The following is a 14,722-nucleotide window of genomic DNA, read 5'->3' on the forward strand; positions in this document are numbered from 1 at the left end:
AGGGACTTTGAGAGGACCTACACTGAGGAACAGTGGACAAAAGCGTTCAGGTTTACATATAACTCCACAAGAAGTGCTAACCTTTGGGAATTGTACTATAAAATACTACTGCGATGGTATCTTACTCCACACCGGATTTCTAAATTTGCTACTGCAGCATCCCCTGAATGCTGGAGGAACTGTGGTCACAGGGGTACATTGCTACATATATTGTGGTCATGCCCATGCCTTAAAAGGTATTGGACCCTCGTTTTCAATACCATAGAACAAATCTCAGGTACCAAAGTCGCATATTCTCCAGGTATGGCACTTCTGTCATTAGGAATAGAATTGATACCTGCTCCAATAAGAACTGTGGTATCACACCTACTTATAGCAGCTAGACTCAACATAGTCAGACATTGGAAAGACACAAATCCGCCATTAATAGCGGAAACCCTAAGCATAATGACCACACACAGTGCATATGAAATACAATTTGCCCGCAGCCGGGGGAACTACAACCAGGCTTCTAAAATATGGAACTCCTGGTTAACATGGTATCCAAAAAACTCAGGTCTGGATTTTTATGGGAACATTAAATAATTAAATAATTAACTAATAAATTCACATTTAATTAAGATAGGATAAAATGATATATACAACAAGTCAAGGCACTACGGATGGTCAATAGCAATAAGTTCTTACTGCAGATGTATGTTAAAAGTTCTGTTGATAGTTCTTTAGCGGTACTATTCATGTGTTGTCCATTAAGAGAAATACCGTGCTAGTCTGATACAAACCTATGTCATGAAGGAACACCAGATACAATGGGAGATATCGGAGCTATAAAAAACTCCCTCCATAGGACACAGTTAGATCCCAAAAAAGGGGTGTCTTGGGGGGTCGAGTAACACTCCTGGTATACCTAATTCCTCAAATGGTAATGAGTGACATACGAATGTGGATACTTGTCTTAACATGAACCATTGAAAGGTAAAACTCTAAGTGATTGTACTGTACTTTACTTTCTGTTCATTATTATTTCATGAAAAAAAAACAATAAAAACTTATTGAAATTAAAGTGTACCTGTTTGAATAAAAGTTGAATTCAATATTTAGACATAAGCCTTGTGGTACATAGCTATTGGTAAAAGTTATTGCTCTAACATATCAGATCTAGCAAAACCCAACCAGTGTATGAATTATGTAAAATTAAAGATGAACAGTTATTATATGTAAAAGAGCATGCACATCCTTTAAGGCTGAAGCTACCCCTTACAAATTCACCTCCATCAATATGACTTACTACCAAAATGTTACTATCAATAGCATTCATACGTGATGCTAATATGCATTTTTATTTAACAGCACATACTTGATAGTAGAGTACACCAAAAAAAACAGAAAGGGCTGCACAGGCTGAGATAGTTGTAATAATTGGTGATTTTAACCTCCCTGCAACAGACTGTTGTAATAGCAATGTTGGTGCAGAAAATGGAATGATATATACATTTTTTTACATCATAATTTATGATAATGACTCAGTTCTGAAACTATTCATTTGAAAAAATGCACAGCTAAGTACAATTATCATTTGACGTGAAACTTAAGTTTAACCACTTGCCTACAGGGCACTTTCACCCCCTCTTGCCCAGACCAATTTTCAGCTTTTAGCGCTCTCACACTTTGAATGAAATTTCTCAGTCATGCAAAACTACAAGTCATGGTGCCAATCATTGAAAATTGATCGCACCTGATGTATGATCTCATTTCTTGAGACACAGGGGCAACACAACTCTGGCCACGACTTTGTGAGGCGACCTGGACACGACCTGAGCATGCACCACAGCATGACTTGGGGAGACTTACAAAGCGACTTCAAGTCGCCTCCAGGACAGGCAACTTTCCAGTGGCCAATCAAACAACAATCAGCTCTGTGGGAGGGAGGGGTTTGCCTGAGAAAACAGTTTTCTCTTCCTGTATTGTTGCTTCAGTTAAGGCACGATCCGACTTTGGAGGCGACTTCAATGGGTACAAGTCGCCTAGAAGTTGGATTGAAGTAGTACAGGAACCTTTTCTGAAGTCTGAGTGACTTCAGTAGTGTACATTAAGATGGTTCTCATTGACTAACATGGAATTTGAAATGTTGCGCAACTTGGGGTGACTTGGGGTGACCAAGGGCGACTTCAAGTCGGATCCAAAGTCGCCCCCATGTGAATGGGCTCTAACAAGCCAGGAAAGTACAAATACCCCAAAATGACCCCTTTTTGGAAAGTGGACATCCCAAGGTATTTAGTAAGTTGCATGGTGAGTTTTTTGAAGCTGTAATTTTTTCCCACAGTTCTTTGCAAACTGAAGATTTGTGTTTTTTAATTTTTCTTTCTTTTACAAAATTCTCATATTAACAGGTCTCACACAGCATATGTATGCTTGCAACTACACACCAAAACACATTCTGCTACTCCTCCTGAGTATGGCGATACCACATGTGTGAGACTTTTTCACAGCCTGGCCACAAACACAGGACCAACATGCAAGGAGCACCATCAGGTGTTCTAGGGACATAAATTACACATATAATTTCATGATGACCTATCACACTTTTGAAGGCCTTGGAGCACCAGGACAATGGAAACACCCACAAAATGACATTTTGGAAAGCAGACACCCCATCATATAATCTATGAGGCATAATGAGGCTTTTGAATGGTTCATTTTTTCCAGAAATTTTTGGAAAATGTGGAAAAAAAAATGAAAACGCATTTTTTTTTACACAAAGGTGTCCATTTTTAAGATATTTCCAACACGTAGCATGTACATAGCAAAAATGACACCCCAAAACACATTCTGCTACTCCTCCTAAGTATGGTGATACCACACATGTGAGACTTTTACACAGCCTGGCCACATACAGAGGCCCACCAGTGAAGTAGCACCTTCAGGCGTTCTACAAGCATAAATTACACATCTTATTTTTCAACCAGCTATTACAATTTTGAAGGCCCTGGAGCACCAGGACAATGGAATTGCCCACAAAATGACCCCATTTTGGAAAGCAAACACCCCAACATATAATCTATGAGGCATAATGAGACTTTTGAACAGTTGCTTTTTTTCCAGAAGATTTTGGAAAATGTGGGAAAAAAAAAATGAAAATACATTTTTTTACACAAAGTTGTCCATTTTTAAGATATTTCCAACACATAGCATGTACATAGCAAAAATGACACCCCAAAATACATTCTGCTACTCCTCCTGAGTATGGTGATACCACATGTGTGAGACTTTTACACAGCCTGACCACATGCAGAGGCCCACCATTGAAATAGCACCTTCAGCCATTCTACAAGCATAAATTACACATCTAATCTCCTGACAACCTATCATTTTTGAAGGCCCTTAATATTTCTAACATAGCATTTCCATACCAAAAATTACACTCCAAAATAAATTCTATTGAGGAAAAGGTAAAAAAAAGCATTACCTGTGGTTTTAGTAGTGTCCCCGGAGGAGTGAATTGGTCCAGGCAGGCAGCAGACATGGATGTGTTAAGCAACAACAATAGCATTTATACAGGCAGCAGGCAGGAATATTGTCTATAGTCAGAAAAGGATATCGTCAGCACAGCCAAAGCATTTGTCCATAGAATTTGTCCAGGTAGAGACAGCCAGCATAGCCATAATATTGGTCCTGGTACACCGTTACCTGCCTGTACTCATTATTGTACTGCTCTCCAGTCCTTCATAAACATACTGCCTCTTGCTACAGCCAATTATTTCCATAGTCCAGGTAGCAGGCAGAGGTGCTGTAAGTTTATGCGGCAGGCAGAGGCATGACAGCAGTAAGTCAGCAGCAGCCTGAGGGCCGCAATCAGGTAAGACCTATGCACAGGGGCACAGGGATAGAGGCTTCACCCACGCAAATTTCTATGAAGCCTCCAGATTCCAGACCCTAATCCGGAAATTACGAAACCCCAAGACAACAAAAAAAATGTGTTTTCTCCATCCGGAAAAACATTTCTAGAGCCCCTTACATGTGAGATCCCTGTGTACTACAGTAGCAGGGCAACGGATCAGTCCAAGCAGTAGGCAAAAGCATAGTCCATAAAACAGGCCAGGGTCGGGGGAGCATGCATGGCATGAAGCAGGACGGTCACATCTGAGCGGAGCTCCGAGCACAATGGGGACTTCAGCTTCTTCCCTGGGGCCACTACACTGCTCAATTTGCCTTTAAATTTACCTGCACCCCCGGGGGAACGTGCATGCCATCCTCCAAGTCTCGTCACGGGAAACCAGCACAAAAGTCCCTTTAAACTATCTCCTCAGGGTTTGGGAGATGGCAGGGAAGCCTCAAGATGGCGCTGACCCACAATGTGCTTCAACCACAGCACACAGCCCAGCGGTCTCCCCTGTTCATTCATCAGGAGATGGTGAGTACACACTGCAGCTCACCAAGGCTGACCTGGACGATAGCCTGGCCGCCATGTATACCAAGTTAGCAGAGAAGTTCCAGACCGAACTCCATAAAACTACTAACACACTGCAGCAGGAGATGGCGGCCTTGGGGGACAGAACAGATCTCCTAGAGACAAAGCACGATGAGCTGCAACTTGCCTACACAGACCTCCGCAGAGATCATGAATCCCTTACTGAATCTGTCTCCCAGCTCCAGGCTCACCTGGAGGACTTGGACAAAAGAGATAGATGGAACAATCTGAGGATAAGGGGGTCCCTGAGGTGGTCACAGATTTAATCCTGGCTAACCACAAACTGTTCCAGTCCCTGCTACCTGTTTCCCTGGTGGCCGCTTTCTCTTGTGACAGAATTCATAGAGCCCTTTGCCCCAAACCACCTGAGGACAAACCACCTAGAGATATTATCCTATGCCTTAAGGATTACCTGGTAAAAGAGGAGATCCTTAGGGCTTCCCGCAATACCCCCAACATTATGCTGGACTGGATCAGGATACAGATTTCCCAGACATATCCCAAGCCATGCTAGATAAATGCTGTAAGTTAAAGGAGATCACCGCACCACTCCAAAAGGCAAGAATCCGATATAGATGGGGATTACCTTTGAAACTTCAAGTCCCACATTATGGAACTACATACACAGTGGTCACCATTCAAGAAGGGAAGGAGCTCTTGGTCAAGCTGGGTTTACTGGCTAAAGAGGATCTACCTAGGATGCCTTCCACTGCTCGCCCTTCAGCCATATGGGTGACTCCTTCACCACAGTGGGATCGCAGAAGGCAGAGGCAATATCTCAGGGATCACATGAACTGATCTAACACTGCTTTCCACTAGTCCCGGACCCGACATCTCTTTTATTCTTCATGATTTGGGACTGCACCAGATGGTTGAGGAGAACCACCGATACATACGGGGGAGGTGAGAATTGAAATGCCTCTCCCAATATCTGTGCCTCACCCCCCCCCCCCCCCGTGGAGCATTTACTCCTCTTTACACTTAATTCCATGTTTGCTCCCCGATGTGCTAGTGCACAGCAGCTCCCGTTTGGTTGTCCCCCCACTCTTGTAGAAACTCACAGCGAGACAGACAGGTTTGGGGTGGCTGGTTCCACTCCCCCCATCGTCTCGCATTGAGAGGAAAAGAAAAAAGAGTAGAAGGAACAATTATTCTTTTTTCCAGGATATAACTTTTGGGTTTCTTTGTTTCCCAACAGGTTGTCAAGAGTTTTGGACACTAATGTCCTACTGTTCAGGAAGTTTTATACCTGACAAGTTATTACACTATTTCACTGTCGGGAAGGCCTATCCCCTCCCAACCCCAATGTTTTTGTTTTTTAATATGTTCTCTGTTGTTGCCTTTTTTGGTTACGGGACTTTTTTTATGATAGCACTTAGTTTGCAGGACTGAGTATTATCGGCCTTCTGGCTCCACCTACATGCAGCCCTCTAAGGGGTACCACAAATTCATTTAATATGCCGGGTGCTCTCACCCGGCCTGGGTGGAAGTTACCAGCAGCCCGCTCCTTGGAACCCTCCCCCAATAATCCATGCCCATATAGCCTCCCTCTTGTAAAGTGGGTATTAGAGTAATCTCCCACAATGCTGTCTCCCCATTAGACCAATTTATGTGACAATATAGTTGGAAGCTGACTACAATGGCCCATGTGGTCTTTGGATCACCTAAACTAGTAATAGGTACTTCACTTACTATGGATGATATAACTTGTTAAATTCCCTATACCACTCTCTGTAACTGATGCTTATTGTTACTGATCTTTAATTTTCTCCAATAAAAGTGTTTATATTAAAAAAAAAAAAAAACAGGCCAGGGTCAGTTCACATGGAAGCAGTCCAAGCAGTAGGCAGGAGCGTAGTTGATAAAACAGGCCCGGGTCAGTTAACGTGGAAGCAGTCCAAATGGTGGGCAGAGGCAAAGTCAAAAAACAGGCCAGGGTCAGTTCACGTGGAAGGCAGTGGCATGGTTATTTGAGGAAGCGTGGGAAATGGTCAGCACAGATGATGAAAATGGAGAAATGGTTAAGAATATGGGCTAATATTTTAGGGATGTGTGATATAGTCTGAAGCATTCACAAATGCAAAGGCCGGGTTTGAAGGGACACTGGGGACAATGGTAGCTGGTAAATCTTGGAAATCCTCTTTTGCTGCATACTCAACATCTTTTTTGGTGTCTTCGGCCTGCTTCAGATAGGGGACTGTTGTCCAGGAAGTTGTGCTCATGAAGTCGGCTAACAGCATCAGAGCAAATGTTTTCTGGGGGGTGGGGGTCTTTGATGGTAGATGAGGGACGTGACAAAGTGGGCAGAGCTTTCCGTGGATTTGGTGTTAATTATGAAGGCATTTTATGGGCAAATTCATTAAATAGATTACTACTTTCTTGTACCAGAAACGGCACCTCCTTATTGATAAATAGGGCTGAAGCATTTGGTCATTGAAATCCACCCCCCATGTAGACATTGTAAACTTCTACACGTGTTGGCTTTTCAATAGGACCTTGTCTTCTCTGAACTTCAATTGTAGTGTCATCATGGATGGTGGACATCATGTACACATTCCTGGTATCCTTCTACCTCAAGGCCAGCACTTCGCTGCATCTCAAAGTTGCTTTTTCTCCCCTTTACAATTTCTTATTCACTATGGCTTGTGGGAAGCCCTTCCTTTTCTTTCTGGAGGTTCTACAGGCCTGGGTTTCTGCGAGGTATAGGTGTTTTAAAAGGGGCAGGCTGGTATAGAAGTTATCCAGGTATATGTAGTAACCTTTCTTCAGCAGTGGGTATGCCAGGTCCCATACAATTTTACCAGTTGTGCACATGTAGGCCGGGCAATCAGGGGGCTGGAGCTGGGAATCTCTTTCTTGGTATATGCGGAATGTATACAGATGTGACTCTCTTGCAAAGCTTATCAAATTTCACTCTGTATTTGGCCCTTTTGCTAGGAATGTATTGCTTTATTCCTAGCCGGCCTGAAAAGGGTACCAGGGACTCATCTACTAGGGACCTTAGATTGTAAGCTCCTTGAGGGTATAGGGACTGATGTGAATGTATAATATATATGTAAAGCGCTGCGTAAATTGACAGCGCTATATAAGTACCTGAAATAAATAAATAAATATATGCTGATTGGGGACATAGAGTTCTGCAAATCGTTGGGAAAAGAAATTAATGAGTGGGTGAATTTTATATAACATCGTAATTTGGATGATTGTGGGGAGGGCACCCGGTGTTATCGCTGAAATGAAGAAAGTGCATTATCATCTCGTATTGGGACCTGGACATTACAGAAAATTAAAAAATTAAATTAAAATTTTAGGTATTGGCCTGCACACCTGGTTGTGCAGTGAAAGGGTAATTCTTGCTGATTCTGAGTGGGAACGCAGCCATGTTGGATTGGCAAGACCAGCTGGAAGATGTGTAGTGGCCCTGGCTCTTGGGGGACGTGGCACTCCAGTTCTGGTAGTTGGGGGATTTGAAGTTCCTGTGCTGGCATCTGGGCATGATGCTGCGGCAGCTCTGGTACTGGGCCTGGGCATTTCTTGTGGTCTTTCGCTGGTGGCAGCGCTGGTAGTGGGCCTTTGGTTTTGGGGTCTATTGCTGGTGGCAGCGCTGGTACTGGGCCTGGGAATTTGATCCTGGGGTATATTGCTGGTGGCTGCCTGGTTTCCAGAGTGCCATGCCCTTTTAGGAGGTATCCATTCTTCCTCTGATTCATTTGCCGATCCACTGCTATCAATCGGTTCAAAGGCTGAATTTGATTCACAATCGGAATTGGCATTTGAATCTGATGAGGACTCTGCGCTGCTCTCATCAGTCATGGAGAGGATCTGGAAAACCTCCTCACTGGTATATACTCTTTTGGACATTTTTCTCATGGGCTGTGTGACGGGTTGTAGGTGATGGTTACTGATGGGCTGTGTGACAGGTGACAGACGGGTGGCAGGTGATGTTCACTGATAGTTGACAGGTGATGGGTGACAGGTGGGTGACGGTCACTGATGGGCAACAGGTGATGGTCACTAATGGGCAACAGGTGACGGTCACTGATGGGTGACAGGTGACGGTCACTGATGGGTGACCAGTGAGGGGTGAAAGTCACTGATGGCAGTCTCTGATGGTGACTGGTGCACTTTATGGGACTGATAGGTGACAAATGAGGGTCACGGATGGGTCACTGGTGATGATCAGTGATGGGTGACAGGTGCACTGCTGATGGCAGTCTCTGACGATGACAGGTGCACTTTATGGGCACTAATGGGTGACAGATGCACTTTGTGTGACTGATGGGTGACAGGTGCACTTTTATAAGGGGCGATGTGACAGGTTCTCTTTTCTTGTGTGGTGTTGGTGCAGACATTGACACTACACAGATCGGTAACTCACTGCTTCTGGCTCTTCTCTCCTCACACCGAAAACTGTGCGTGAGGAGAGAAGAGCCGATAACAGCTAGTAACCAGTCAGTGTTTATATTTAGTGATCAGCTGTGAATGGAACAGTCGCCTACCATTGGCTGTTTACCCTTGTCAATGAGGAGCAGTGTTCCTGGGAACACGCCGCCACCAACATGACCGACACGACACTGCGCACTCCTGATCGTGTGCATGCACGGTCTTAGGAGCGGAATACCACTTGTGATCGGCCGTGACGTAACTGCATTTCTCATTGGAGTACAGGCTTCCCAAAAAGGTGCCAGAAATGGAACTGATTAAGGGCCCAGAAACCCGGTTTATCAGTTCTAAGATGAGAAGGAATTCCAGAGGAAACAGCAATCACAAAAAACAATTTTGGTTTGTACCCCATGTAGGGCAAAACAATCTTCTCATGTCTACTAGCAAGCCTAGAAGTAGAACTACAGTACATCACTAACAAAAGCACACGTTTTATTATTTCGGTAATAGCACATCCAGCTGCAACCTCATCAGTTCTGTCAAAACATACTGTATGCAGTATAATTTAACAAATCTTGTTACTGTCATTTCATATGCAATTTCTTCTGGCAGGCAGGCATTTGCCTTTTCTGTAACGTCACCATGGTGGGAAAATATGTAATGATCCCAAGTCCATGGCTGCAATTTATATGATTTGTTACTTTTATGAGCAGCATCTGTTTATCTTTACTCCAGACCCCATGCCATTATACAGCCCCACATTTCACTGTAATACTTTCAAGTAAGTGTCTATCATCTAAACCTCTTCATTACTCCTGCAACGTAAATCTATAATTTCTGCAGTTGTTTTCTTTGAACTTAGTTACCTTTGCAGTAAATCGTCAATGCAGAAAATGATTTATGAACGCTTGTAACTACGGTATTTGCAATTATTATTCACTAACATATGAATGTTGTGTTCACGTTTCAATTGGAAAGTGAACAAGAACAAATGTGTAACCTGTATTTTATAAAACAAATCTGATAAAATTGATAAAGCCTAATTGTAATTTTTTTTTGTTTTGTTTTGTTTTTTATTACTCCACTTATGTGTTGATCATACTTCATCCTGAATTTTCCTTGCAATACAACAGTCCTGTGCCTATAGGTGGTATAGACAAGAAGGTGGCTCTACCCTTGTTAATTATCAGCAGCATAAATCTTCCCATCAAAAGCAAAAATACGGTCTTTTATTAGCTTATTTATACATTGTCTTGATATTCTAAGCCTGGTATTGGTAAAATAACAAAAAGTTTGCAAATGAGGTGACACTTTCAGAGGGGTGTTGTTTGGATATCCTTTGTATGCCTACAGATGATTCTTTCTGATTCACTGACATAGAACAATTGTACAGCAAAGTCATGATCTGCATACTCCTGATGAAGTGTTCAAAATATTTAAGCCATTGAACTAGCATGACTGATAGAAAACTAGTATTTACAGACGGAGAAATCAGCAATACCCTGTTTCCCCAAAAATAAGACCTAGCGTGATTGTCGGTGATGGCTGCAATATAAACCCTACCCCCCAAATAAGCCCTAGTTAAAGTCCTTGTAGGTCTTATTTTCAGGGTAGGGCTTATTTTCGGGGGAAATAGGGTAGGGCTTATTTGGGGGGTAGGTCTTATATTGCAGCCATCACTCACAATCACGCTAGGTCTTATTTTCGGGGAAACAGGGTAGCAGATTGCAGACTTCTCTCCTTATGCCGTGTACACATGAGCGGAATGTCCGACAGAAAAAGTCTGTCTGAAGCTTTTCATCATATATTCTGATCGTGTGTATGCCTCATCTGACTTTTTTTTTAGAAAATTTTGACGGACCTAGAAATAGAACATGTTCTAAATATTACCGACGGAACCAATTCCTATCGGGAAAACCGCTCATCTGTAACCTGTTCCGGTGGACCAAAAATGACGCATGCTCTGAGGCAAGTACGAGACGGAAGCTATTGGATACTGGCTATTGAACTTCCTTTTACTAGTCCAGTCGTACGTGTTGTACATCACCGCGTTCTGGGCGGTTGGACTTAGGTCGGACTTTGATTTGAGCGTGTGTAGGCAAGACCGCTTGAATGGAATTCCATCGGAGAAACCTTCGGAGTTTATTCCGACGGCAAAACCGGTTGTGTGTACAGGGCATTACTCTCACTCTTTACCTCACAGTGGTTAATTACTTGATAGAGAAAGGGGGCTAGTCCTCTTTTGCCCTGATGAAGAGGAAGCTTCTGAAACCCTGAAAGTGTTGGCCGATTTTACCATTATATGAATAAATTAATTCTGAAATTTTATACAGTATCTCACAAAAGTGAGTACACCCCTCACATTTTTGTAAATATTTTATTATATCTTTTCATGTGACAATACTGAAGAAATTACACTTTGCTACAATGTAAAGTAGTGAGTGTACAGCTGTATAACAGTGTAAATTTGCTGTCCCCTCAAAATAACTCAACACACAGCCATTAATGTCTAAACCACTTGGAACAAAAGTGAGTACACCCCTAAGTGAAAATGTCCAAATTGGGCCCAATTAGCCATTTTCCCTTCCCAGTGTCATGTGACTCATTAGTGTGTGTTAAATTTGGTGTTATCACTCTCACTCTCTCATACTGGTCACTGGAAGTTCAACATGGCACCTCATGGCAAAAAACTCTCTGAGGATCTGAAAAAAAGAATAGTTTCTCTACATAAAGATGACCTAGGCTATAAGAAGATTGGCAAGACCCTGAAACTGAGCTGCAGCACAGTGGCTAAGACCATACAGCGGTTTAACAGGACAGGTTCCACTCAGAACAGGCCTCGCCATGGTCAACCAAGGAAGTTGAGTGCACGTGCTCAGCGTCATATCCAGAGGGTGTCTTTGGGAAATAGACGTATGAGTCCTGCCAGTATTGCTGCAGAGGTTGAAGGTGTGGGGGTCAGCCTGTCAGTGCTCAGACCATACGCCACACACTGCATCACATTGGTCTGCGTGGCTGTCATCCCAGAAGGAAGCTTCTTCTAAAGATGATGCACAAGAAAGCCCGCAAACAGTTTGCTGAAGAGAAGCAGACTAAGGACATTGGTTACTGGAACCATGTCCTGTGGTCTGATGAGACCAAGATAAACTTTTTTGGTTCAGATGGTGTCAAGCATGTGTGGTGGCAACCAGGTGAGGAGTACAAAGACAAGTGTGTCTTGCCTACAGTCAAGCATGGTGATGGGAGTGTCATAGTCTGGGGCTGCATGAGTGCTGCCGGCACTGGGGAGCTATAGTTGGCAACGTGTGCTGTGACATACTGAAGCAGAGCATGATCCCTTTGGAGGGCCGCAGGGCAGTATTCCATCATGATAACGACCCCAAACACACCTCCAAGACAACCACTGCCTTGCTAAAGAAGCGGGCAAAGGTTATAAACTGGGCAAGAATGTCTCCAGACCTAAAGCCTATTGAGCATCTGTGTGCATCCTCAAACGGAAGGTGGAGGAGCGCAAGGTCTCTAACATCCACCAGCTCAATGATGGCATCATGGAGGATTGGGAGAGGACTCCAGTGGAAACCTGTGAAGCTCTGGTGAACTCCATGCCCAAAATAAAAATAAATGAAAAATAATGGTGGCCACATGAAATATTGACACTTTGGTCCCAATTTGGACATTTTTTCTTAGGGGTTTACTAACTTTTGTTGCCAGCAATTTAGACAATAATGGCTGTGTGTTGAGTTATTTTGAGGGGACAGCAAATTTACACTTTTATACAAGCTGTATACTCACTACTTTACATTGTAGCAAAGTGTAATTTCTTCAGTGTTGTCACATGAAAAGATATAATAAAATATTTACAAAAATGTGAGGGGTGTATTCACTTTTGTGAGATACTGTATATCTTGTTTTTTGGTGCTTTCCTCCATGAACCTAAAGTAGTTCTACAGATTAAACATTTTTACCTTAATGCATTACCTGCATTAACCACTTTCCGACCACTGCACGCCAATATACGTCAGCACAATGGCAGTGGTGGGCAAATGGGCGTACCTGTATGTCCCCTTTAAGAGCAGGGGCTAGCTGCCAGTGTCATTTACACAGTAATCAATGCATTTTTATAGCACTGATCACTGTATAAATGACAATGGTATCAAAATAGTGTAAAAAATGTCCGTTGTGTCTGCCATAATGTCGCAGCCCAATAAAAATTGCAGATCGCCTCCATTACAAATTAAAAAAAAAAAAGAATAAAAATGCCATAAATCTATCACCTATTTTGTGGATGCTATAACTTTTGCGCAAACCAATCAATATATGCTTATTGCGATTCTTTTACCAAAAATATGTAGAAGAATACATATCGGCCTAAACTGAGGAAATTTTTTTTTTTTATATATATATATATTTTTGGGGGATATTTATTATAGCAAAAAGTAAAAAAATATTGTGTTTTTTTCAAAATTGACGCTATTTTTTTGTTTATAGCGCAAAAAATAAAAACCGCAGAGATGATCAAATACCACCAAAAGAAAGCTCTATTTGTGGGAAAAAAGGGACGTCAATTTTGTTTGGGTGCAACATCACACGATTACGCAATTGTCAGTTAAAGCGACGCAGTGCCGAATCGCAAAAGGTGCTCTGGTCAGGAAAGAGGTAGGATCTACCGGGGCTGATGCGGTTAAGGTAAAAAATGTTGAGGTATTAGAAGTGCCCCCTCACCCACCTCCCCTTATACTCAACTTCTCACCCGATCCAGCACTGTACCCATCTGTATTGGCTCTGTCTTCTCTTCCCACTCTCACAGGTTTTGTTGAGACAACGGAAGGCATTGGCTCCCACTGCTATCAGTCAAATCCTCTAATGAGGGAGCAAGGGGCAACAACATCTGTGTCTATGGATGAGGCCAGCATGGCTAGAGATTGTTGTAAATATAAGTATGACAACTAAAAATTGATATAATCATGAGTGTTACTATGGAAAAAGGAGTGTATATGATGCAAACTCCTCCAATCCAAATGAATTTCCGCAGAAACTTGGTTCTCCAGAGAGAAGCCTTTTTTTGTATCCCACAGATAAAGTCCACAGAGTATTTGCAAATGCACAATGATTAGAGCCTTCAGAGTCCCGATTTTCTACATCTCCAGGCTTAGGGTTTCATCCACAAAGGTGAATTGCTGAGATTCAGCAACTTTCATCACAATTCCAAAATAAAACTTCTGCCGGCAGTGACTCGCTTTTACCATTCTCTATATGCCCTTTTCACCCCACATTGCTTTTAATAGAACAGTCACACAGAACATTCAGTCCATAATTCCACTGATCAGGACCATAACATAGTTTAGGTAGCATCAGCCTGACAATAATGTGTATCAAATCATCTTTCCAGACAAAACAGCAGCCTAAATTCTTGCCAGTATCTTCACCATGAAAGTAGAAAGATTCTTACATCCATATATGTCATATCATAGCCGTAAGCATATTATAAACAACTGATTCAACCAATTGCAACTATAGTGATGAATTTCATTCACCTCCCTCTTAGAAAATTAGAGAAAAACCTCCCAAAATATTATATCCTCAACTTATGCTGTTCTACCCAGTCTGAGTATCAATGTAAAAACACTTAAGACAACCAGTAAGTTATGCTATAAAAAGCCATTGGGTAGCATCTCACTTTAGATGTTACAGATGGTATAAAAATGATTACTAGATTTAAACGCTTCTCTCTGGTTTTTAGATAAAGATCAAGAAATAAAAAATAGCAAAAATAAAATATTAAAGTAAAAAGTCACAATGTGTATGCATATTGAGAGCGTCCATTATACTAAAAAGTCCTTGCAATTCATTGTATAATGGTCCCAGCACAAA

This window comes from Aquarana catesbeiana, linkage group LG08 (assembly GCF_042186555.1).
Source record: "Aquarana catesbeiana isolate 2022-GZ linkage group LG08, ASM4218655v1, whole genome shotgun sequence".
NCBI classification, from domain to species: Eukaryota; Metazoa; Chordata; class Amphibia; order Anura; family Ranidae; genus Aquarana; species Aquarana catesbeiana.